Source organism: Meriones unguiculatus, chromosome 9 (assembly GCF_030254825.1).
Source record: "Meriones unguiculatus strain TT.TT164.6M chromosome 9, Bangor_MerUng_6.1, whole genome shotgun sequence".
Lineage (NCBI taxonomy): Eukaryota > Metazoa > Chordata > Mammalia > Rodentia > Muridae > Meriones > Meriones unguiculatus.
This window is the reverse complement of record NC_083357.1, coordinates 12350856-12373824: the sequence shown is the minus strand read 5'-3', so window position 1 is coordinate 12373824 and position 22969 is coordinate 12350856. Positions and strand designations below refer to the sequence as shown.

Sequence of the window (22969 nt, the reverse complement as noted above, 5' to 3'; positions counted from 1 at the left end):
GCACTAACATAACTTGAGTTGGACCCTGGGTTTCATTTCCAGCAACAAAAGAAAGAGAGAAGGAAAGAAAGAGAAAAAGGAAGGAGAGAAAGAAAGAAAAAAAGGAAGGAGAGAAAGAAAGAAAGAAAGAAAGAAAGAAAGAAAGAAAGAAAGAAAGAAGAAAGGAGAGAAAAAAGAAAGAAGGAAATGAGAATTGTTAGTTTGAGGTGACTAAGACTTCAGTGCAGCCTCACAGGGATCTTAAGTCTGGTGGAGGAAATAGACATGTCACGGCATGTCTATGACATGCTATCATATAGTAGTAAACTATACTTTACTATCATATAGTATGCTGTCATATAGTATTTTGCTATCATATAGTAGTAAACATTTCTGCAGCTTTCCTATAAGGAAGCCATAAAAGCAAAGGAATATGCTCTCACGGACTTTCTGCAATTGTGAAATTTCTTTTCAATTTATTATTTTATTGGAAAAACTCACTTCCTTCAACTTGCTTTTTAAATTACTTTTATTATACTTATTTATATATTTAAAATACTTTTGCTTTTATTTAAAAATTTTTGTTTTTAAATTTATTTTTTATTATATGTAAGAGTATGTGACTGTGTGCAGATGCCTGCTGGGGCCAGAGGAGTTGGATTCTCCTGGAGCTGGAGTTACAGACTGTTTTGAGTCACTTAACATGGGCTCTCAGGCTGAGAATGGTGGTGTGTGCCCATCATCTCAGCACTCAGGGAGGCAAGGACAGGTGGATTGCTGTGAGTTTGAGGCCAGCCTGGTTTACAAAGTGAATCCAGGACAGCCAGGCTATATAGAGACTTCTGTCTCAAAAAGTAAAATAAAATAAAATAAAATAAAATAAAAATAAAATAAGGTAATAAAATAAAATAAAATAAAAGCTTTTCTGCTTTCCGCTTTCACCTCGGAGTAGCATCGGTGCAACTTTCTTGGGTTGTCCCGAATCCGGGCTCATCCGACACCAGCCGCCTCCACCATGCTGCCCAAGTTCGACTCCAATGAGATCAAAGTCGTGCACTTGAGGTGCACCACACTGTGTCATCACCACTTCCTCATTGGCCTCCAAGATCGGTCCTCTGGGTCTGTCTCCAAAAAATGTCGGTGATGACATTGCTAAGGCTGCCGGTGACTGGAAAGGTCTAAGGATTACAGAGAAACTCACAGAGAACAGACAGGCACAGATTGAGGTGGTGCCCTCTGCGTCCGCCCTGAACATCAAAGCCCTCAAGGAGCCACCAAGAGACAGAAAGAAGCAGAAGAACATTAAACACAGTGGAAATATTTCTGGAACTATTAAGAAGATCCTGGGTACTGCGCGGTTTGTGGGTTGCAATGTGGTTGGCCGCCACCCTCACGACATCATAGACGTCATCGATAGTGCAGTGGAATGCCCAGCTAGTTAAGAACCAACAAGAGTATTTCGGTAAAACACCATCTGATTAAAACAAAAAACAAACAAACAAACAAAAAAAGGCTCTGAGCCAAACTCAGGTCCTCTACAACAGCAGGAAGTGCGTGTAACCACTGAACTATGTCCCTAGCTCCGATTTTTATGTGTGTATGGTATGTGTCAGTATGGGTTTAAGTGTACCATGCTGTATGTATGAAGTCTTTTGGGAGTCTACTTTCTTCTGCTACCATGTGGGACCCAGGACTGAACTCAGGCCATCAGCCTTGAATGTTAAGTGCTTTTACCTGCTGAGGCATCAGACAGCACTAGCTGGCCTGGAACTTGCTCTGTAGAATAGGCCATCCTTCAAACTCAAGAGATCCACTTGCCTCTGCCTCCTGCTTGCTGGAATTGAAGACATGTGCCACCGTTCCATATATGTGTGTGTATGTATATGCGTATATCTACACATACACACACACATTTTTTTCAGTCATTTATTTTTTCTCTTTGAGACAGGGTATCATGTAGCCCAGGGTGGCCTTCAGGCACACAGGCAAGCACTCTTCCAACGGAGTGACATTCCCAGTCCTATGAAGACTTTCTGCAACACTGTTTATTTAATACTTGGTGTTAGGTATTCTGGCTTGAGAAGAAGACAGTAATACCACCAATCCACGCCTCAACTCAAGGATTTCTCAGGAAGGTCATTAAGGTCTAGGAGTGAGCTACCAAAGTTTTGTAGGGGGAAATTCCCGAGCAAGGCAGAGTCAAGGAACTGGATCCCAGCCCAGGCTGTATCAGGAGTCATATGCTATCACTGCACTGCACTGGGCTGTATTTGAAGCACAGCTTATTAAGCATTTTACAGTTGGTTTTTTTTTCTCTTCAACATATGCACTAAAGTACAAGTCACTTTCTAGAAGGCAAAGGAAAGGTAACTAAAATTGAGCAGTGACTGCATGCCAGCCACTGGCATGTACTAATCCCCTCATCTGTTCCATTAGGCTACTAGTATCTTTGCATTCCTCTTTTGGAGCCTATTCTGCTCCTAGGATTTCATTCCCATTTTTCTCTAATACATTTACGTTCATTCTTCTTCTTCTTTTTTTTTTTTTTTTTAAAAAAAAAGCACATCATCTTTTTTTTTTTAATAGATAATAGAAACTGGGGTTCTAAGAGGTTAACAAGCTTTTGTGTTAGTTGGGTCTAAATGTAGGATAGATAACCAAGAGTTTGACCCTATAAACTTAATATTCTTCCTACCATACCATGCTAATGCCTGTTCCTGGGCTCACTGGTAATAGAAGCAGTGAAGGAAACAGTGGGCTGGGCTTCTGGTTTCAAGGAAGAAAAGCCAGGTTTTCCATGAGTGACTTGGTCATGGAAAGTTCCAAGGGGTTCCTAGGATGCCCCTCTGGCTGCCACTTCTGCACCTTACCACGCTGTGTCTCTGCATCTGAATAAGGAAAGGGAGGGTGCTTGGGACATCTCCAGGGAGTGTCCACTGAAGTCTGTTTTATACAGTTTACAATTTGCTGTAAACAGCTTCTGTTCCCAATTAAACCTGTATGATCATGCCTCAACTTTTAGGAAACAAGGTTTCTTTTATGGTTTGTTCCTCTGTGGTAAAACCAGAGTCCTCTTGAATCCATAGGTCTCCTTCACTAGTTGGGCCCTGATTATGGAATACTGGACTGAAGCCTACAAATATACAGGTCCTGGAAAACAGCCAGCAAATGCTTCTATTACCAGTGAGCCCAGGAATAGGCATTAGCATGGTATGGTAAGAAGAATATTAAGTTTATAGGGTCAAACTCTTGGCTATCTGTCCTACTTTTAGACCCAACTAACACAAAAGCTTGTTAACCTTTTATAACCTCAGTATCTACTGGGGACTACTGGCGATTATGTTCCTTTTCTTCCAGATCTTGCTGAGCAGGCCTCTAGGATGCTGATGTCATTTGTGCTAGGCTGGGTGAAGATGTAACACTATCAGCTGGAAAGTGGTACCTGACAGTGGTTTCTGAGGAAGCAGAGGTTCAGAATGACTTATTCCTCTTAGAGACAAGTGCTCAACAAAAGCACCTTTAGCTGAAATTGGCAATAAAAGAAAATGAATGGGGTTCTGTATCTTTAATTTTTGCTAATTAAGAGTATGTGTTTATTCAATAAAACCTTAAAAATGTGTGAAAGTAGAAAGAAGAAAAAGTAATCATGGTCTCCTGTCCAGAAACAACTACTATGTAGCATTTTGGCCAATTTTCTATTATCAATGGAATATGGTTAACATGTCTCACAGTTTATTGTAGTAAAAACATTTCATGAAAATTGAAATCCAGATTTAAAAAAAAGATTTACTAAAAAACCTTTCTTTATTTTTATGTGCATTGGTGTTTGCCTGCATGTGTGTCTCTGTGAGGGTGCCAGAGGGTATCAGAGTTACAGACAGCAGTAAGCTGTCATGTTGGTGCTGGGAATAGAACCAGGATCCTCTGGAAGAAGAGTTTGTGCTCTTACCTATTGAGTCATCTCTCCACCCCTAGATTTAATTTTTATTTGTGTTTCTGGATACATACATGCGGGAGCCCAGAGGCCAGAGAAGCCTCTGGCTACCATGAAGCTGGGGTTACGGGAAGTTGGGAGCTGCCTGAGTGTTAGGAACTGAACTCAGATCCTATGCAAAAGGAGTATGTGCTCTTAACCACTGAGCTATCTCTCCAGCCTCCACACAGCATGTAAATGGAAGCTTTATGACTGCTAACTAGCAACCTCCATTTCTGTACTCATTCAGACACTTTCCTAGTAAAAACCATAGAGAGCACCCCGGGGCCTGCAGTCATAGCTGCTAGAGCTCTCACTTACCTGACACATACACACTTCCCAGTGAGCACTATCCAGCAGAAATTTCAGTGAAAACGTGAAATATTCTCTGTATATTGTCTCATCTTGGCAGTCACTGATCTTCCATAGGGCAGCATTGAGTGCAGCTACAAAGAAAGCGAAAACGTGGGCAGGTAGGGTTAAATTGATACGGTTAATTTTATATTTTATTTACTGTAAGAAATGCTTATTTTTGGTGGCACTGGGGATTGAGAAGGGACTCATACACTGAGTGATGAACCCCACCTCCCTAACTTTGAGGGTGGACTTCTTAAGCTGCCCAAGCAGGCTTTGAACTTTGCCTTGGCTTTCAGGTACTTGGTATGCTAGGTTAAGGCTCTCCCCGCTGAACTCTGCCCACAGAACATTCTGAATGCTAGGAGGGTTCATAGGCTTGTGCCACCAGACTTGACTACTTATAACTAGTTTATAATTCATGTAGTCACACACATACAGGTCAAGTGGATATTATGTTGGCTGGACAATTCTACATAGTGGAATTGAAAGTATACAGTGGGCAGGGAATGAAAATTAAAAATGTGTGGCACATGCCAATTCAAACAATGACAGAACTCATTGATTCATCATTTTTTCTTTTTATTTTTTTACCCAGCAATGAGAAGTGACACTCCATGATAAAAATGGAGAGGGGCTTAGAATAGTCTGTGAGAAGGAAGTCAGTCATTAGCTACCTTCTGACATCCTAGCAATTAGCCAGACTTGGAAGAAGAGCAGGCATCTTCGGGGAGGTGCCAAATAAGTAGGAGATAAGAGACTGTAAAAATGAAAAGCCGTTTGGTCTTTCATCACAGGATAATCCAATGCATTCGAATTAAGGGCAAAGAGCTCAGTGATAGCCTTTGTGAGGAAATAGGAGCTGTGTAGCAGGATATCCTTTTTCCGCACTAAAGCACCCAATTCTTTCAATTTTATATACAGCGGAAGCAATTAATTGTACTAGAACGAAATCCACAGCTGCCTTTTCCTGATGGCCCCATAAGCAGCAAACACTATTGTTCAGCTTCCGGCATAGAAGTAGTCATTCTTCTGCTGCAAGACTCAGATTTTCTGATTGCCTCGTGCAACATCTCCGAAGATAAAAACATGTATCAACATCCAAAATTCAACTTTTTCTTCTCATTACATATTTGACGATATAAGCAACTGTCAAAAGTTAATTTTTTATTTCCAATATAATCTAAACATGTGACTCCATCGTGGTATCTCTTCTAAAGTTTGTATGACTGAATCATAAGTTATTCACTTTGTTTGTTTTATATGTTTATATGCAGTCCACTGTGCTGTCTTTTATTTTTTTGTGATTCAACATTCATACCATGGCTATTCAGGGATTGTGCTGAACAAATATGATTATGTATTAAAAAGCTAGAAAATTCAACATTTTAAACTGTTTGCCTGTATGCTGTTGTCTTCTAGAGGCATTAAAACACACTTCATCAATCTGTAGATGCAGGTTTTAGAAAACCTTTTACAATCCTAATGCCTTCCATTTGTTGATGTTGTTTAATTGGAGATGTTTTATTTCTCAGGGTTTTTTAAAATCTAAAATAATAGCGTATTTTATAACCAGTAACATTTTTGTTACTACTGAAAGCACAACAGAGTAGCTTTTGTTATGAAGAAAAACATATCAGTCAGATACATATCTTATATAGAATTCTAGTTTTGTTATGACAAATATAAGCTTATCATTATTTCATACTCAATTTTTAATCAACTGATTATCTGTTGTTATTAATATTATTATTACTATTATTATTTTGATCTTTAAACATTTTTAGAAAACATTTAAAATTTTATGTATATGAATATTTCACCTGTTTATGTGTATGCACCACAGGCATGCCTAGTGCTCTTGGAGGTCAGAGGATAGTGTCAGACATACTTGAACTAGATTATGAATGGCTGTGAACCAGCATGTGGGTGCTGGGAACTGAACCCAGGTACTCTGGAAGAACAACAAGAGTTCTTAACTGCTGAGCCACCTCTCTAGCACTTATTTTGTTCTTTTGAACACAGTATCGTGTAGCCCAGGATAGACTAGAATTCCAGATATATCCAAGCATGACCTTGAACTTCTGGTCACCTTCACCTCCCATCTTCTGAGATTACAGGTATATATCACCTTAGCTAGGTCACACCCAGTTGCTTCAATTTTTCTGGTGGTGGAGTATAAACTTAGGGCTTTGCATTTGCTAGGCAAGCCCTCTACCAATAGGCTACCCATTATTCTAGTTCCAAAGTTTTGGCTATAAAAGTGTTATTATGGCTCTTTTTTTAAAATGTATTTACTTACTTATTTTATATACATGAATATTCTATCTGCATGTATACCTGCACACCAGAAGAAGCCATCAGATCCCAGTACAGATGGTTGTGAGCCACCATGTCGTTGCTGGGAATTGAACTCAGGACCTCTGGAAGAGCAGACAGCACTCTTAGCCACTAAGCCATCTCTCTAGCTCCTATTATGGCTCTTTATATGGAGGTAAAGCTTACTCAAGAAATAGTAGCTATTCATTAGCGCTCTACTCAGAACACTCTCAATATTCTGTCCCTATGTCCTTTTACTTTATATTACTTATATATACTTACTTTGTAACAGAGAATTAAATGCTTAAGTAGATCTTCCCAACTGCCATAAATGGTACATAATATTAAACAATTAAAAATTCATTTCTTAAAAACCTTCTTTGATTAACATGTAATAGTTGTACATGTTCATGTTGCATAATACTTCAAAACAAATCTACAACATGTACTTATCAAATGTGGACAATCTTCATTCTGATCTCTGTATCATTTAGTTTAGAGCTTTCAACATTTTCTCTTCACATTATTCTTGCCTGAAATATGTAATAGGTATGGAAAGCCTTGACTTTGATTTCCAGCAGAGCACACATGTAAACACCTGTGTACACACACACACACAGAGCTATCTGATGATAACTGGAATAGTATTTTCATGATGTTTTGTACTTGTGTAGGTACTGGAAAAACAAACAAACAAACCACCCTGTGCATGCCTTTAATCACAGCACTTGGGAGGCAGAGCCGTGCAGACCTCTGAGTTTAAGGCCAGCTTGGTCTACAAAGAGAGTTCTAGCATAGCCAGCTACATAGAGAAACCATGTCTCAAAACTGTGCCCCCACTCCTCTCCATAAAAAAGAAAGAACTCTGGACAATGCCAGTCATGAAGTGCAGTGTTTGAATAGTGCTTTACTTGGTAACCTAGCAACTCTGGTGTTCAGCAAATCAACTACAGCAACAATAGTAAGTGTGTGTGTGTGTGTTGAGGGGTGACAAGAAGAAAAGTAGAACCAACACAGTTGATTTAAGAAGTCTGTGCTATTTGCTTCTCCGGCTGGACTTTGAAAACAACAAATCAGCAGAAGCAGAGACTTTGACAACCTTGTGTATTTTGATGCCCTTAGCTGTCCACACTGGTTGGCTGGGAAGCACCTACTCACACATAACTGGATAGGGGTCCATGATCACTTTTGGAGAAAAGTCTAACAGCTTGTTGTCACAATGCAGTGGTTTCAGACTTAATGGGAATGTGGTATTTCACTAGAAGAAGCCTAGGAAGAGCAGCATGAATAGCTGAGAGGATAACCAGTCAGGAGGAGAGCTAGTAAGTTCAGACATACAGGGAGGAAGACAGGCTTCAAGGAGCATAGCAAATTAAATAAAAAGAATCTACATTTTAGAGAAACACACGTATTGGTTACTGGGTAAATACAGAATTATGTTGCTCTGAAAGCAGTGAGAAAGTTGTTTTCAAAAGCAAATGAAGCCCCAGTTAACTGTTAGAGTGAGCTATTAAGACTTCAGTCAATGAAAGTCATGTCTTTAGAGGACAGGAGCATAGATGGTGCCTGAACCATCCTATCACATAGCTAAGGTTTAATAAATATTTATTACCTACTTGGCATGCCAAGCAGTGTGCTAGAAACAAAGGAAAGGGGCCTGGTGCTATCGCTCGGTGGTAGAACACAGGCCTAGCGTAAGCAAGGTCTCTGAATTCCACCTCAAGCACTGAAAACAAAACAAAAACAGCACCAAACTTTAGTAGGAACAGACAGAGAGGAGTGAGCACAACAGCATCGCAGGTCCTGTGACTGAGAGCGCTTTTCCTTTGTGACCTGGAGTCCAGCACGGGGATAGAGATGGTCAACACATCTGGTGGATAATCTAGCATGTCTGGTTACACCGGTGAAACCGTACCTAGCAACAGAGCCTGTTAACAACATAGCCTGCATTCAGTAGTCAGTGTGGCTGTTCATGGCTCTACACTCCTAGTCACAGATTCTATCTCCCTAACACTCGGCCTGAATCATTATTGTGGCACCTCACCCTCCTCCTACTTGCCACTCAGCAGGTAATCATACCCAGTTCCAGATGTTGGGATTTCTGAACTGGCAACCCCAAGGGAGTTCTTGGGAAAAAGCAGTGTTTAGTAGAAAGTAAATGGGATGCAGGTCTTTGATTTATGTTTATGTGTACACACACACACACTCACTCATTACTTTTCTTGTTGCTGTGACAAACACCTTACAGAGACAATTTAAAGAAGGGTTTATTTAGACTCACAGGTCCTGGGTCCAGACCATGATGGTGGCGGCAGGAGCTTGAGGCAGCTAGCTGGTCACCTTGTGTTTACAGGCCAAAAGCAGAGAGTGATGAATGCTGGTGCACAGTTCACTTTCTCCCTTTTATTCAGTCCAGGGCTCTAGTCCATGAAATGAGGTGGACCACATTTAGAGTAAGTATTTCTACCTCAATTAGCACATATGTCTCTTTCCACAGAACTTCTTTCTTCTTTTCAAAACATTGGGTCTCACTATGTAGCACTGGCTAGCTTGGAACTGGCCTTGAAGTCAAGAGATCTGCCTGCCTCTGCCTTACCAATGCTGGGGACTAAAGGTGGCCATGCCCAGCTTCCATGGTCATTCTAAACACCATCAAGTTGACAAATAAGCGTAACCATTACAATGCACACACAATTTTTATAAAAGTTTTTTTGTTGTTATTGTTTTGTTTTTCGAGACAGGGTTTCAGCTTTGACTGTCCTGGACTCGCTTTGTACACCAAGCTGGACTCAAACTCACAGAGATGTGTCTGCCTCTTCCTCTTGAGTGCTGGGATTACAGGCATGTACCACCATGCCCAGCTTTATAGAAGATTTTAATCATGTGTGTATATATATGTCTGAGAGTACGTGCACATGTGTGCAAGTGCCTGCAGAAGCCAGAGGTGTCAGATTCCCCTGAGGCTGGAGTTACAGGCTGTTGCAAGTCACCCAGTGTGAGTGCTGGGAACTGAATCTCCCCAAGAACAGCACACAATATTATTGCTGAGTTATCTCTCTAGTCCCTCACATAAGTATCTTTGAGAAAGTAGATCTTTGGGCTTTTTCAAATGCTCCTCTTGGATTCTTTTCCTCTTTCTTCTCTCTTATCCATGGAACCCAGGTCCTTATACATGCAAAGTACTACCTGAACTATACTCCAGTCAGTATTTATTATTATTGTTGTTGTTTTGTTTTTTAAGCAGGGTTTCTCTTTTGCCCTGGCTGTCCTGAACCTTATTTTTTTAGACCAGACTGGCCTCGAACTCAGAGATCTGCCTGACTCTGCCTCCTGTGTGCTAGTATTAAAGGCATGTGCCACCACCACCTAGCTGCAAGCTAGAATATTTTTACCAGGCAAAAAAATTACTTATAGTATATCTAGTATATATACATGCACATTTTTTCTATATATTTTATACACATAATATAGACATAAAATATTTTATACATATATATATATATATATCTTTTTTTTTCTGGTTGAAAATCTAGTGTAATAGGTCACTAATTACCGCCCTCAGCGCAGGGAAGGTGGGGCAGTGAGTATATGGCAGGATGGGAAAGGACACGATTTGTACAGGGCTGAGTGGGAGCTGGCATGAGAGGAACTGCAGTGCCATAGGCAGCACCTGATAACCAGAGAAGTGAGCAAACAACAGGTGGTAGTCTGGGAGAGCAGCTGGCATCAGGACACCCAGCCCCAGGAAATGGGGAAAAGCACTCCTGATTAGATGGGTAGGAGAGTTAGGAACACAGAATGTAGAAGTAAAGAGTTAGAGGCACACAGTGTGGCCAACCTGTATCTTAGGACTGGGGTGAGTCCTCACAATAGGCAGAAACTTGGAAGTCTAGGCAGGCTGACAGCACAGGAATTAAATATAAAAGGGCTGGGGTTAGGGATGTAGTTTAACAGGTAGAGTCACTGCCATGCAGAAAGCCCTGGGTTAGAGACCCAACACTGTATTATAAATTTGTGATATGGCACAAGTCTGTAATCCTGCACTCAGGAGATGGAAGCATGAGGCCAAAAGTTCAAGGTTATCTTCTGACAATGAGTTCCAGGCCACCTTGGAATACCTGACACCTTGTCTCAAAAATAAATAAATGGCTCAGTGGGTAAAAGCACCTGCTGCCAAATGCGACAGCCTGAATTCAACGCCTGGAACCTACACGGTAGAAGAAAGAACCAGTTTTGGAAGTTTCTTCTTGCTGGATGTGCCAGACACGTACCACCTCAAACAAACAACAAACAAACAAATGTACATAAAAGGGCTATGCGTCAATTCTCAGGAAAGGGCCAAAGACAGGGCTCCCTAGGTAAACAGAGAAGAGGTACTCAACAAAAGTCAGGCCTGGGGCTTAAAACAAAAGTTCTGTGACTCCTTTCTGCTTCATAGCCTAGAAAAGGACTAGATTCTAAGGTGAGAAGAGCAGAGACCATGGACTAAGTAGGACCAAGTGGTGCTACTTTGCAATGATAGCCCTAGAAAATGTCTTTGAAGCAAAGCAAAATTAACATGGAGAAAGGGAAGCAGAAACTATTTTAGAGGTAAAATAGAAATGAGAGAAATACATAAGATAAATAAAATACTGTATATAAACCATGATGGCGTTTCATTAATAAAATGACATGGTGGTGTCCAGGCTGAAAATTGCCTATGTCCCTGTCCTCTCTACTTCCCATGTTTATCAATTTAATAGTGGGTTTGTAACAAACCTAGGTGTCACCTACCAAGGGCATCCCTCCAGTAGTCTTTACTGAGCTCTTATCTCTACACCCACAATGACTTACTGCTGTCTCCTGCCTCGTAAAATCTTTACAACAGGAAAATGACTTCGGATGGATTAGTTTGGATTAATCTATTGAACTTGGATCCCTGAAGGCAGAAGTCTCTATTTCACTAAAGATGATGTAATCCACAGTTTTCCTGGACAACCCTCACCCTTTTCACAGTCACGCCACCTTCTAACACTGAAAGGGTCTTAGCGACAAGGTTCAGAAGTGCTCAGAAGAAATCCATGCTTATCTATCTCACTCATTTAACAAATAGTAGGCGCTGAGTATTTAACATATAGGAAGTACTGCCTGCCAGGCACTAAGATCTGAGAGTGGAGAACAGACTGACAAGTCTTTCTTTTTCTGGAGCTTATACCCTCCAGGGCAGAGGGGCTCAACTCATAAACTAAATAATTCCAGATAATAAAAAGAAACATAAAGAAAACGAAATCTGGAGTATTAATATAGGATAGGGGATTAGAAAAGTAGTCTGAAGCCTGGTGTGTTCACCAATGCTTTTAGTTCCAGCACCTGGGAAGCAGAGGCAGACAGATCTCTGTGAGTGAGAGGCCAGCAAGTTCCTGGACAGCCAGGGCTGTCATACAAAGAAACCCTGTCTCAAAAAACCAACCAACCAATGAAACAAACAAACAAACAAACAAACAAACAAACAGTGTTGTGAAGAAGCTGGGACCAATTGGGAGGGAATGCTTCCTGGTTTGCTCAGGCAACAATTGCTAGGACCTGTGATAAAACTAACTGGCCAGAGGAAAAGGCCCATTTCTAGTCCCTTCTATTAACCTACTTAAAGGAATTCTGCTGCATTACAGAACGTTAAATTGGACCTTGAAGTGTTGCCTTTGACTCTGGGGGCCAGACCATACGTGTCCAGATGTCTCCTTGGGCTTCTGGCTCTGTTCATTTAGTGGGCTGGCTAACCGGAGAAACAGGCTGGCATGCTCATACATGCCAGGAGCCAACACAAACCCTGTCCTGGCTCTGCTCACTTGTCTGTAGGTAGGCTGTGGGCTGTGATATGCCAAGCAGTTAAGGCTGGCAACCAGTTGAGTTGATTTAAGGAGAACATGAGAATAGTACGCTACATTCCCAAATATCTGAAAAGGATCTTTTTGTAGAGAAGCATCCATTTTGCTCTCATTTTAGTAGCTCGTAACTCAAATCAGGCAACACCAATTTGTGCATTTCAGACTTGGTACACTACAGCTCCAACCCGAGATTCTTGCCTATGTCACAGGCTGATTTCTAGTCCCCAAATCAAATTAGGATGCAGAGGTCACAGCAGGTCCACTTACCATGATTTTTTTCCTGCACAACACACGGATAGGCATAAGACTTTTGGTCAATGAGTCCAAATCTCTTGGAACAATAGGCCCACTCTTTCTCATCAAATTTAAGAGGGGCAGTATATAGTATATAGCAAGGAAGAAAAGTGACAATCTTTAGTGGATACAAAACTTATGGTATCACAATACACCTTCCGTGAAGTGAGAATGCTGCAATGACCGAGCCAGCCCAAGAGCTCAGGAAAAAGATAAGAAGAGAATACAACTCAACTGAGTATTGAAGATACTGGGAAGACTGACTGTTCTAAAGGCAAAAGTGGATACAAGAGAAAAAGAGTTCGAAGAACAACGGTTACTTTAAAGGGAATTTAAATATTTTCAGCTGACTATGAGGGAATACCTTGGAATCTAAGTTTTGTCTTTTTTTTTTTTTTTCCTCCAGGCCAGATGTGTGTAAAAACACAAGTGCCCGGTACATTCTATTCCTTCTCTGTTTCTTCTATTTTAAACGATTTTCCAAGAGATTAAAACCACTTTCAGAAAGGTGAATTACCCGAATGCGATATATTTGTTGAAATACCCAAAAAGTTAGGTATTTAACGGCTGGCTTAAAAGGGGATTATCTTTTCATTCTTCATACCCAGGTCACTGAATACTTTTCACGGCATTTTGCACGAAGATGAGAAAAGGAGGGGTAGTGACAGCTATTTGCATTTTCTAAAAGGAGGGAAGGAGACGCGGGAGGGTACACGAGGTCACTCGCCGAGCCAAAGGTGGATTGAGAGTCGTATTTATAGCCCGTGACTTCAGTTCGGCCGGCTCCCGCCGCTCCTTATCTCAGGCCCGAGGAATTCGCGGGCCCGCAGATCACAACAAGCCCGGCGGCCCGGCCCCGGGGCCCAAACGCGGCTCTCGCTACGTGAGAACCCGAGAAGGCGTGCGCCTCCACGTTCCCCCCGCGCGGGCCAGGACCAGAACCGGGGAGGGGGCGGGGAGGTGGCCCGGGGGCGGGTGAGTAATGGAGGCGGTGCGGCTACACAGTTCCCCCCTGCAACAGCAACTACGAACGGGCGGCTGGTCCCGCACCGTGGTGGCCCGGTGCCCTCGCAGCCGCCGGGCCGCTTCTCACGTGCCGCGCAGCGCGAGCCCCGGCTCGTGAAGGTGTGTGCCCGCGCCGTCGGCTCCACGCAGCCTTGTCCGAGCGGCCCCTCTGTCACGCGTGTGGCGGCGACGGGCATGGGCCGAGGGGTGGGCCCCCCTTCCCTCGACGACCTGGCGCCCCCGTGCCGGCGGCCGGCCCTCCTTCCCGGCAGAGGGGCGCCGGGCTCCACTGGCCCTTCGGGCACTTCCGCCGAGCTCTCGGCTCGGTTCGTGTCCGGGGCGGGGCCGGCGCCCCGGGGCGGGCGCGCGCAGAGCTGGCGGGCCCTTCCCAGCGCGCGCGCGCCGGCGCCTCTCGCCCAGGCCGCCCGCCCCTCCCCCCCCGCGCCGCCCCTCCCCCCCCACCTCCCCGCGAGCTAGCGTCCTCGGCGGCTGAGGCGGCAGAGATTGGAATCTGCTCGCCGGCCGCGCGGAGGAGGAGGAGGAGGAGGAGGAGGAGGAGGGCGGAGGGAAGGGCGGGGAGGGAGGGAGGCTCGAGCTCCCGCGCGTCGGCCCGCGCGAGACGAGGACTGTGCGGGCCTCCAGAGGGGCGACCGGGCCCGGGCCGCTGCACGCCGAGGGCGGAGGCCGAGCCGGGCCTCGCCGCCCCGCGGCTGTCCGTGCCCGCCTGCGCCGAGCGCCGGAGGATGAGTTTCCCGGGATCCCGGTGAGTTGGCGGGTCGCGGAGTGCCGGTGCGCCGCGGGAGGCCGGCGAAGTTTCGGGGCGACGGTGGCCGCGCAGGGAGAGGCCTCGAAGCGCGTCGGCGGGGCCTGCGGGAGACCCCGGCCCCGCGGCGCGGCGCGCCCGCGCTCGCCCTTTTGTTCGCGCTCCCCAGCACCCCGAGGTCGCTTTTGGAGTCCTTAAATGGGAAGGGCGCTCGGGCCCCCGCTCCGGAGCCGCGCGGCTGGAAGCGGGGCCGGGGCTCGGGACGCGGCCCCAGAGCGGGGACGAAGCACGTTCCGTGCGGGGGACGGAGGCCGGACGGAGGGCTCGGCCCGTCCTCCGAGTTGGCTGCGGGAAGGCGCCGGGTTGGTCCCTCGGTCCCCGCGAGTTGGTTCACCTGTTGTTCTGCTCGGCCTCCGCTGCCATGTCTGTTGTGATTCTGCACTTCGATTTCGGAGAACTTTGAGCTGGATTGCGTGTACACCCACCCTCCTCCCCTTCCAGACTCCTAGCGGAAAGATTTGGCGAAAGAAAGAAAAAAAAAAAAGAAAGAAAAGAAAAGAAAAAAGCGTCAGGAAAGAAGACTAAGAGGCTGTATGTTAGTGCCTGGCGTTTTGGCTCCGTCGTGTGTCGATCTCTTTCGTTTGGTTAAAGGGCTGCAGGCTTTCTCTTTGAAACGGTTTGCAAACTGTTCTGAGTGCGTGGTATGAACTTAGCACTCGTGTCACGTCACTTCTTAAGATAACCCTGCTTATTGTATTTTTTTTTGTTGTTTTTAGAGGAGGAAACCGAGACTCAGAGTTTAAATAACTTAGATAACTGAGCTGGGATTGGACCTAGAGACGCCGTATTCAAGAGTACGGCCTTCTTGCAAAGCAAATTGTGCAAAGACTTAGGAGCGTTTTCTAGCTATGCATGAGTTGTTGCTTGACTTGTAAACTACTTGTGTTTGCTCATGAGGGGTCTTAAACTTCGAGATAAAATGAAAGGTAATTTAGTGCTTATCATTGTTCTCTTTTACTTCAAAAAAAGATGTTGAATTTAAATTCCTCTTAGCTTTTTAAGGCCAGAACTAAAATATAAACACTTCTGCAGGAACCCAGAGTTTATGGAAATCAGATTTAAATATGGAATGCGTTTTTAATTGAACCTATATTCTGCTGTTTTATACCCCCGTCCTGTCCGTTCGGTGGAGCCCTTTTCACCCCTTTTTAACTATCTTCAGTTCTCTCCACCCTTTCAGAGCGAGGCATCCAGTGGGTGCTCTTTGCTTTGGATTCCTTCTCCGATCTACTTTGTTTTAGAGGACTCCATCCCGTTTATTAGTTAACACTGAGGTTCATCCCCCTTTCCTACCTAGTGGAGCATGAGTTATCCCCTCTGTTGTCTTGTGTCTTTCTGTCTTTCATTCTTTTTTTTTTTTTGTGGTGTTGCTTTGATACAGAGTTTCAATATATAGCTCAGGCTGCCCTCGATCAGGCCATGTGGTCCAGGCTGGTATTTTGGGGTTTTGAAAAGTACACATGTACTTAGGGTTCTTCAGTTTACAAAAACTTTTTAGTAGTTTTACTATTCTCTCAAGCTTCATTATATTTTCTTTTCAAATCATATTAACATTTTGAATTTCTTATAAAAGTAATACATAGTCATTAAAGAAAAATTGCAAAATGGGGCAAAATTGCAGTAAAATTAAAATACTGTAGAGACTGGCCTGTAGAGACTGGCAGGAGTAGACCTACTTTTCCTCCCTGGACTCCAGTGACAATCCACTGGCTGACCTCCCTTGACAGGAGTTCACATCCATAAAGGAACTTTAGCCTAATCAGATCTAAACTGTTCTGAGGCCTGAAGTTTTTGCTAGGGACACCCTCTACAACTCGGCTCCATCCCCAGCTGGCCTTCACATCTTTAAACTGTTTCCTTGCTGCCCACTCATCTTACGTTTCACTGGACACGCTAAGGGTAGGGGACAACCACACAGATTGTATTGTCCCTGTACTCTCGGAGCTTAAAGTCTAGTGGGGGAGACATGTGGAAGGATGAGTTCTGTGTAATTAAGTGTAATTGTGATGAAAATTAAAGTGTAGGCTATTATAAAAGCTTAATGCGGAGACCTGAGCTGGTGCTGTGTTGCTTAGAAAATCTAGGAAGAGTTCCCTAAAAATGTTACTTTGCATTCTGATAAAATTGTGAGGGGAGAAGAAAGAATTAGGTGAAAAGGGGGCCTTCTGTGACATGGTGACTTTATGCTTTTTTTTTTTCCCTCTTTCTACCTCTGTTCTTCCTCCTTTCTCTTAATTCTAAATGTTCTCCAGGTTTCACTTTTCACAGCACTTTTAAGAAATGTTTGTAAGTCCCTTGAATGATTACATTCATTTCTGTGTGTATGCTGCCATGGCACACTTGTGGAGGTCAGAGGACAGCTTGCCAAATTTTTTTCTTACTGTGTGGGTCCTCTAATCTAGTTCAGGCCCTCAGACTTGGTTGGTGGCAGTCACCTTTACTGGCTGAGCCATCTGGCTGGCCCTCTTGTCAATCATTGTTCAGATTTTTCTGTCGGAGAAACTATTGGTTTGTCTGATTATATCTCAAATCCTGGTTTCCCTTTTGAACCCGAGGCTTTCTGGTTGCTTTATGTAAAAAACTGTACCTGGTTATCTAGTTCAGATGAGCTCTTCCCTAGGGGTTGGTTTATGGTGCTACCTGTCTCTGCTAATGGAGTGAGTGGAAAATCTTTCCCCAGTCCTTCAAATCTAGTTTGTAGCCAACATCTATAGATACTACTTTCTCTCCTGCTGCTGTGATTCTTGTATCTCTGATACAAGTCTTAGTTGTTGGTGGTATTGGGATTATAATAGTTGAGTAATAGGGAAGCTATTTTCAGGAGCAGTTTGGACTGGGTTACTGTCTTTGAACGGGGCATATGTATAAGACCGTTTGGATTAGAACTTTTTCTGTTAAAGACTTCAGGTTATTTAATAACTTGGTTTGTGTAAAATTTCTATTTCTTCTGTGAATCTTGGACCTTTATGTTTGTAGATATTTATTTTTAATTAGTTGTGTGTGTGCATGTCTCCATGTGGGTTGTACGTGCTGATGAATGTGGGTGTCCAGAGAGGTCAGAAGACGGTGTTGGGTTCCTTGGAGCTGGAGTTACAGGTAATTGTGACTTACCCAAAATTGGTCCTGGAAAGCAAATTCTGGTCCTCTGTAAGAGCAGCAAGAGCTCTTATCTGCTGAGCCGTCACGTTAGCCCTAGGTTTCATATTTTTTCCAGGAATCCATTTCTTGAGTGTTTATGATTTTTTGAATTAAAATATCTTTCTTAATTCAAGAATTTCATACAGTGTATTTTGATTATATCCATCCCCCCAAACTCAGAGATTTCCCTGCCTCTGCCTCTCAAGTGCTGGGATTGAAGGAGTGTGCCACCACCGCCCAGTTGCCTAGATGTTTTTTAAGAAATAAACTCATCGTTCAGTTTGTGTTGCTCATCTCCCCTTGGGAGTCAGGCCTTGCCCTGAAGTATGGTCAGCCTACCAGGGATCACACCATTAAAGAAAACTGATTCCCTCTCCCAGCAGCTATCAAGTGTCAAGAGCCCCTCAGCTAGTGGTGGGCTTTCGTGCCCACCTCTTCCCTCCCATGATGTGATTTTGTCTGGCTTGAGTTTGTTCAGATATTGTGTATGCTGTCATAGCCGCTGTGAGTTTCTGTGTGCAGTGCCCTGTTATGTCCAGAAAACACTGTTTCCTTGAAGGTGTCCACAACCTCTGGCTCTTAGCGTCTTTCTGTTCATCCCGTTACAGGAAGATTCCCTGAACCTTTCCCAGAGGGGTGTGATATGTTGGCTCTGTTTAATGTTGAGTACTCCAGTCTCTTATTCTCTGCACATTTGGCAGTCGAGGAGCTCTGTGTTAATTGCCATCTATTGCCAGAAGCTTCTTGGATGATTGAGAGATGCACTGATCTCTGGGTCTAGCAATAAATCATTAGGAGACAGTTTAGTATTAAGTCTGTTTAGCGAAAATATTGGTAGTAAGTTCTCCCTTAGAGCCCACAATTTCTTGACTCTGATAACATTGCTAGATATGGATTCCATGTCATGATCAAATAAAATATTTTATTTTGAGTTTATTTGGTTTTCATGTCGTTCCCCTCACCATTTTACTTTCTATTCTGTTTCTCTCCTTTCCTGTTTAGTCTGCAGTTGGTGGAATCCCATGGTAAAGGAGATTTTACTGTATGTTATGCTGTTATTAAGGGACAGGGTGTTGTTGTATTGCCCAGGCTGGACCCAAACTCCTGAGATAAAAGACTCTTGTCAGTAGCTGGGAATCTAGCTGCCTGCCATCATACTCAGCTCGTACTTAGTTTTTCAAAGCCCTAAGCCAGGTGTGTTGGTGCATATTTAGAAGCCCAGCATTTGTGAGATGGAGGCAGAGGGGAATCAGGAACTCAAGACCAGCCTGGACTACACAATGCTATGTTAAAAAAACCAAAACAATCCAAAATAAGTAAACATAAAAAGTCTTTGAAAAGAATTTTAATTAAATGCTCATTTTAATGTTTGTCAATCTTTTCAACCAGTATTTTAAAGATTCCCAGGTCTTAGAATATAAAATTGGGCCTATGCTTGAGGTCACAGCTCTCTGGAGGCTCATGTAGGAGAATTGTGAATTTGAGGTCAGCATGAGTTTCATTGAAAGACTCTCTTTTAGCCAAAATGTAAAGATCTTAGGGATTTTATTTTTTTTATAGCGCACTAGCTAGGGGCTTAAGGAAATGATAGCCATTGGAATTCATCTCAACGTGGATTTAGTGGATCTCTAAATCATGTTCATCTGGGCAGTTAAATATAGAACTATTGAACAGAAATTGAATACACATTGAAATTACTTTTGAGTATCTTACTTTCTCTGATATTGTGGACCTTATTACTCTTCCTTGTATGCTCTCATGAACCTTGTTTTCTTAAGACATAGACTACAGTGCTAATGTGTAACCAGTGGTACTTAGCTCCTCCTCTGGCTGTAATGTGATGATCTGAGGAGGCTCTGGAATGCCAGGTGCAGGGAGATGATGATCAGCTTTGCCTTCTGGGAGACTTAATTACTTACTGAAGAATCAGTTTGAGGAAAGGAAGACCCTGAAACTTGCAAGGAGGTTTCAATGACCTGGCTCAGAAAGGTAGACATGGAAGAGAATTATGGCAAGACTTGGGTAACTAAGTACAGATGAGAAAGGATGGGATTTGGTTAAGACTGATGCCCAGGTTTCTAGCTGGGAAGCAGAGTGATTGTGGTTGATGACTGAGATGAAAAAAATGTCGATGAAAATCTAGTCTGTGGAAAAAACATACTGTCTTTTTTTCCATTGGTTGATTGTGTGCCTGTGCGAACACGTGTGGAGGTTACAGGACACCTTGTAGGAGTTAGTTCTCATGTGGGTCTGGGTATTGAACTCCATTGGGCAGGCTTGGTGGCAAGCACCTTTATCCCCTGGACCACCCCACTAGCCCCAAGTAGTGTTTTTTGTATCTCAAGGAGGTTAAAACAGCCCTTAAACAACCGCATAGAGGTTTCTGGGCTGAGGCTGCAGTCAGTGGTAGATTGCATAATTGTTAGGTGTGAAGCCCTGGGTCAGTCTGTAGCAACAAAGTGTCTTGTCTTTTCTCTTTTCTTTCCCTTTCTTTTTTATTTTTTAAAGGCATTTTTGACAACTTTCTATATGGATCTGGGATTTCACAGAGGTTTGGCTGGAGGAAGACAATCTGGAGTGATTATCATATAAATTGTATATTTTGACAGCAGGATTGATTGGGTGGTTCTCAAAAGTGAGTTGCTTGCAGTTTGACAAGCCCAGTGTACGTTAACTTTAGGGAAGAAAAGCCTCAGCCCCACCATATTAAAAAAAAACAACACACACAACTAGAAGTAAATGTAACTGGATCTAGTGTTGTAATTGGGGTTCTGTCTTCTCTGTTCCTCACTTTTGGGGTTCATTTTATGGCCCATGCATTTATCCAGTAGAGGAGGGCCACTGGTAACTAACTCTGGGCTTACCTGGACCTTACTGCTGTGGATTCAAGAGGAGAAAGGAGAACTTTTCTAATTGTGTAACTGTCTCCTGCAGAGATGCTTGTGCATGTACACGAAGGATGGAGCGCCATTGGTGTCTGGGGCTTCCTTACATACCCAGTTGAACACTCAAGAGCTTTTTTAAACACCACCAGTAGTGGTCTTTTTAGAACAATGTGGGATGGGCAGATGGTAGTTTTTCTCCAAAGATGTCTCTGGATAGATAAGGCTAAATCCACGTTAGCCTTCTAAAGGTAATTCTTTTAGAATCTGAATTAAAACACACAAAATAATTTTGGAGCAATTTCATGGTTATGTTATGGACTTCTTCCTAGGGTCTCCTGGTATAGTTAGCAAAGATCCCAAGCAATAGCAACTTAAGGCCTGAGTAAAGAAGATTGTCTGATTAAGCAGTTGTCTAACTAGTTAGGTTAAGGTCTACACAGGGGAAAGTTCAGGGATCTTATGGAGTGTGACGAGGAAACCTATCTTGTCTGGAACACAAGTGTTTTAGACTGGCATGTAGAGAGATAGGGAGGATATTTGTTAAGTGTTCAGCAGTTTTAAAAAGCAAACATTTTTGTTTGCTCTTTTAAATTTTGAGAGCAATATATCTAGTATGGATATAATCTAGGAACTATAAAAAACTACCCAAAAAGCAGTAAGAGTGATGACTTTGAGTTTCCAGTTTGATGGAAAATGTCCTGCAAAATAGCTCTGCAATCTTGGATAGCAAACAAGCTATTGGAATCTCTTGGTTTCTTGTCTTGAAAGTGAAAGAGAATGGGAACTTTCAGGTCATTTTCCTATTGCAGAGAAAGAAAGGAAGAGGGCTCATCTTGATGCGAACCTGAGTTCTATGCCAGCGACCCACAGGCTGGAGGGAGAGAACCTGTTCCTACAAGTTGTCCTCTTCTCCCACAAGTCTGCACTGCACCTCAAGTGAATAAAGGTAGTTAAAAAAGAAGAGCAAGAAAAAGAAATCCATAACGTCAGTGCCAAACAGTTAGATGCTGATATTATAGTTCGTATTATGCTTTGGGTCCTGATGGCATTGCTAGATTTCTGACTTGCCAGAAAAACCACTTTTTTAACCTTGAAAGTCAGAAAGAGAAAAAGAGTACTTAAATGTTGCTGAAATAGTTTGGTCATCATTTGTGCTTCTTAAATATTTTGCTTTGGTTTCTTATTAGCTTGTAGTCTAACTCATCTGAGACTGCCTTTCTCTGGCCCAGTCTGCATTTTCTTTGGTTTTCACTTCCTACTGCTTTGTTGTTATCGGTAGTCACTTAAACATACCTTTCTAGATTTGAGTTCTAAATCTCCAGATCTGTGTTGATTACTGCAGTACCCCCTACTGCGTGTGGCTCTTAGACATTTGAAATGTGGCTAGTCTGAATTATAAAATGTAAATTAAATTACATACTAGCTTTTGTAATTGTGCTTTCAGAATGTTGATTACATATTGAAATACTGTTTTGGATACATTGGGCTAAAGAAATTATTATTTAGTGGGTTTGTTTTGTTTTTTGAGGCACAGTCTGTTGCTCACGGTACCCTTGAACTCTGAACTCAGTCCTCTTGGCCCAGAGCCTGAATGCTGGGATTACAGGTGCATGCTATTGCACCTGACTTTTTTTTTTTTTTCATAAACTACACCCTCTTCTTCTTTTTTTTTTTATCGTGTTAGCAGGAGTTACACATCTTTGCTTAAGATTAAGTAGGGTGACATAATGAGAATATTCTGTAATCCTTCCTCACCTCTCATTACCACTGATACAGGCATAGGGATTAGTGTGATTTTTTTTTTCCATTGTTTTCATTTCTTCCGTTCTTTTCCTTCCCTGTCCAACAATAGGGCATTTTTTTAACTTTCTGTTTTCATTGACTGTGTCAGTACTTATTTTATATCAGTACATTTTGATTTCTATTCTTTTAATATAATTGGCATTCTACTTTGTGGATATACTCGCATTTTATTTGCTTTTGAGACGGCCTTGCAGTAGAACAGTGGCTGGCCTTGTGCTTGTCCTTGAACAAGTGGCTATCCTCCAGTCTGTGTCCTGAGTGACATGATTGCGTGCAGTCCTTCACCATTACCAACCCCTATTGCTTAATGGTAAAATTGTCCAGTTTTTCCTCTTGCATTATAAACAGTGCTGTCTTACTCTGTGAGACTGTTTTGTAGATAAAGTCTTCCAAATGGATCTGCTCTAAGAGGTGTGCAAACTTTACAGAAAGTATCTACTTGCCCTGTCAGATCTTCAGAATTTACATCCCAGCTAACAGCATTGGTGTGTATTCTTACCAAGTCAAGTATCAGTCTATTTTTACTTTCTAA

At 42.9% G+C, this 22969-nt stretch overlaps 1 protein-coding gene and 1 pseudogene across 3 annotated transcripts in view; both read left to right on the top strand.

Annotated features, from left to right (window-relative positions):
- Nucleotides 1–940: 940 nt before the first annotated feature.
- On the top strand, nt 941–1421 carry LOC110548031 (large ribosomal subunit protein uL11-like; annotated as a pseudogene).
- Nucleotides 1422–14411: 12990 nt separating this feature from the next.
- Nucleotides 14412–22969, top strand: part of Bmpr1a (bone morphogenetic protein receptor type 1A) — a 94489-nt gene continuing 85931 nt past the window's right edge. Inside the window, exon 1 of one of the 3 annotated variants that reach the window (XM_060390894.1) lies at nt 14412–14551. The gene's annotated coding sequence lies outside the window, so the exon portion shown is untranslated. The remainder of the gene's footprint in view (nt 14552–22969) is intronic. The other 2 variants (XM_021635977.2, XM_060390895.1) reach the window with 2 other exon arrangements.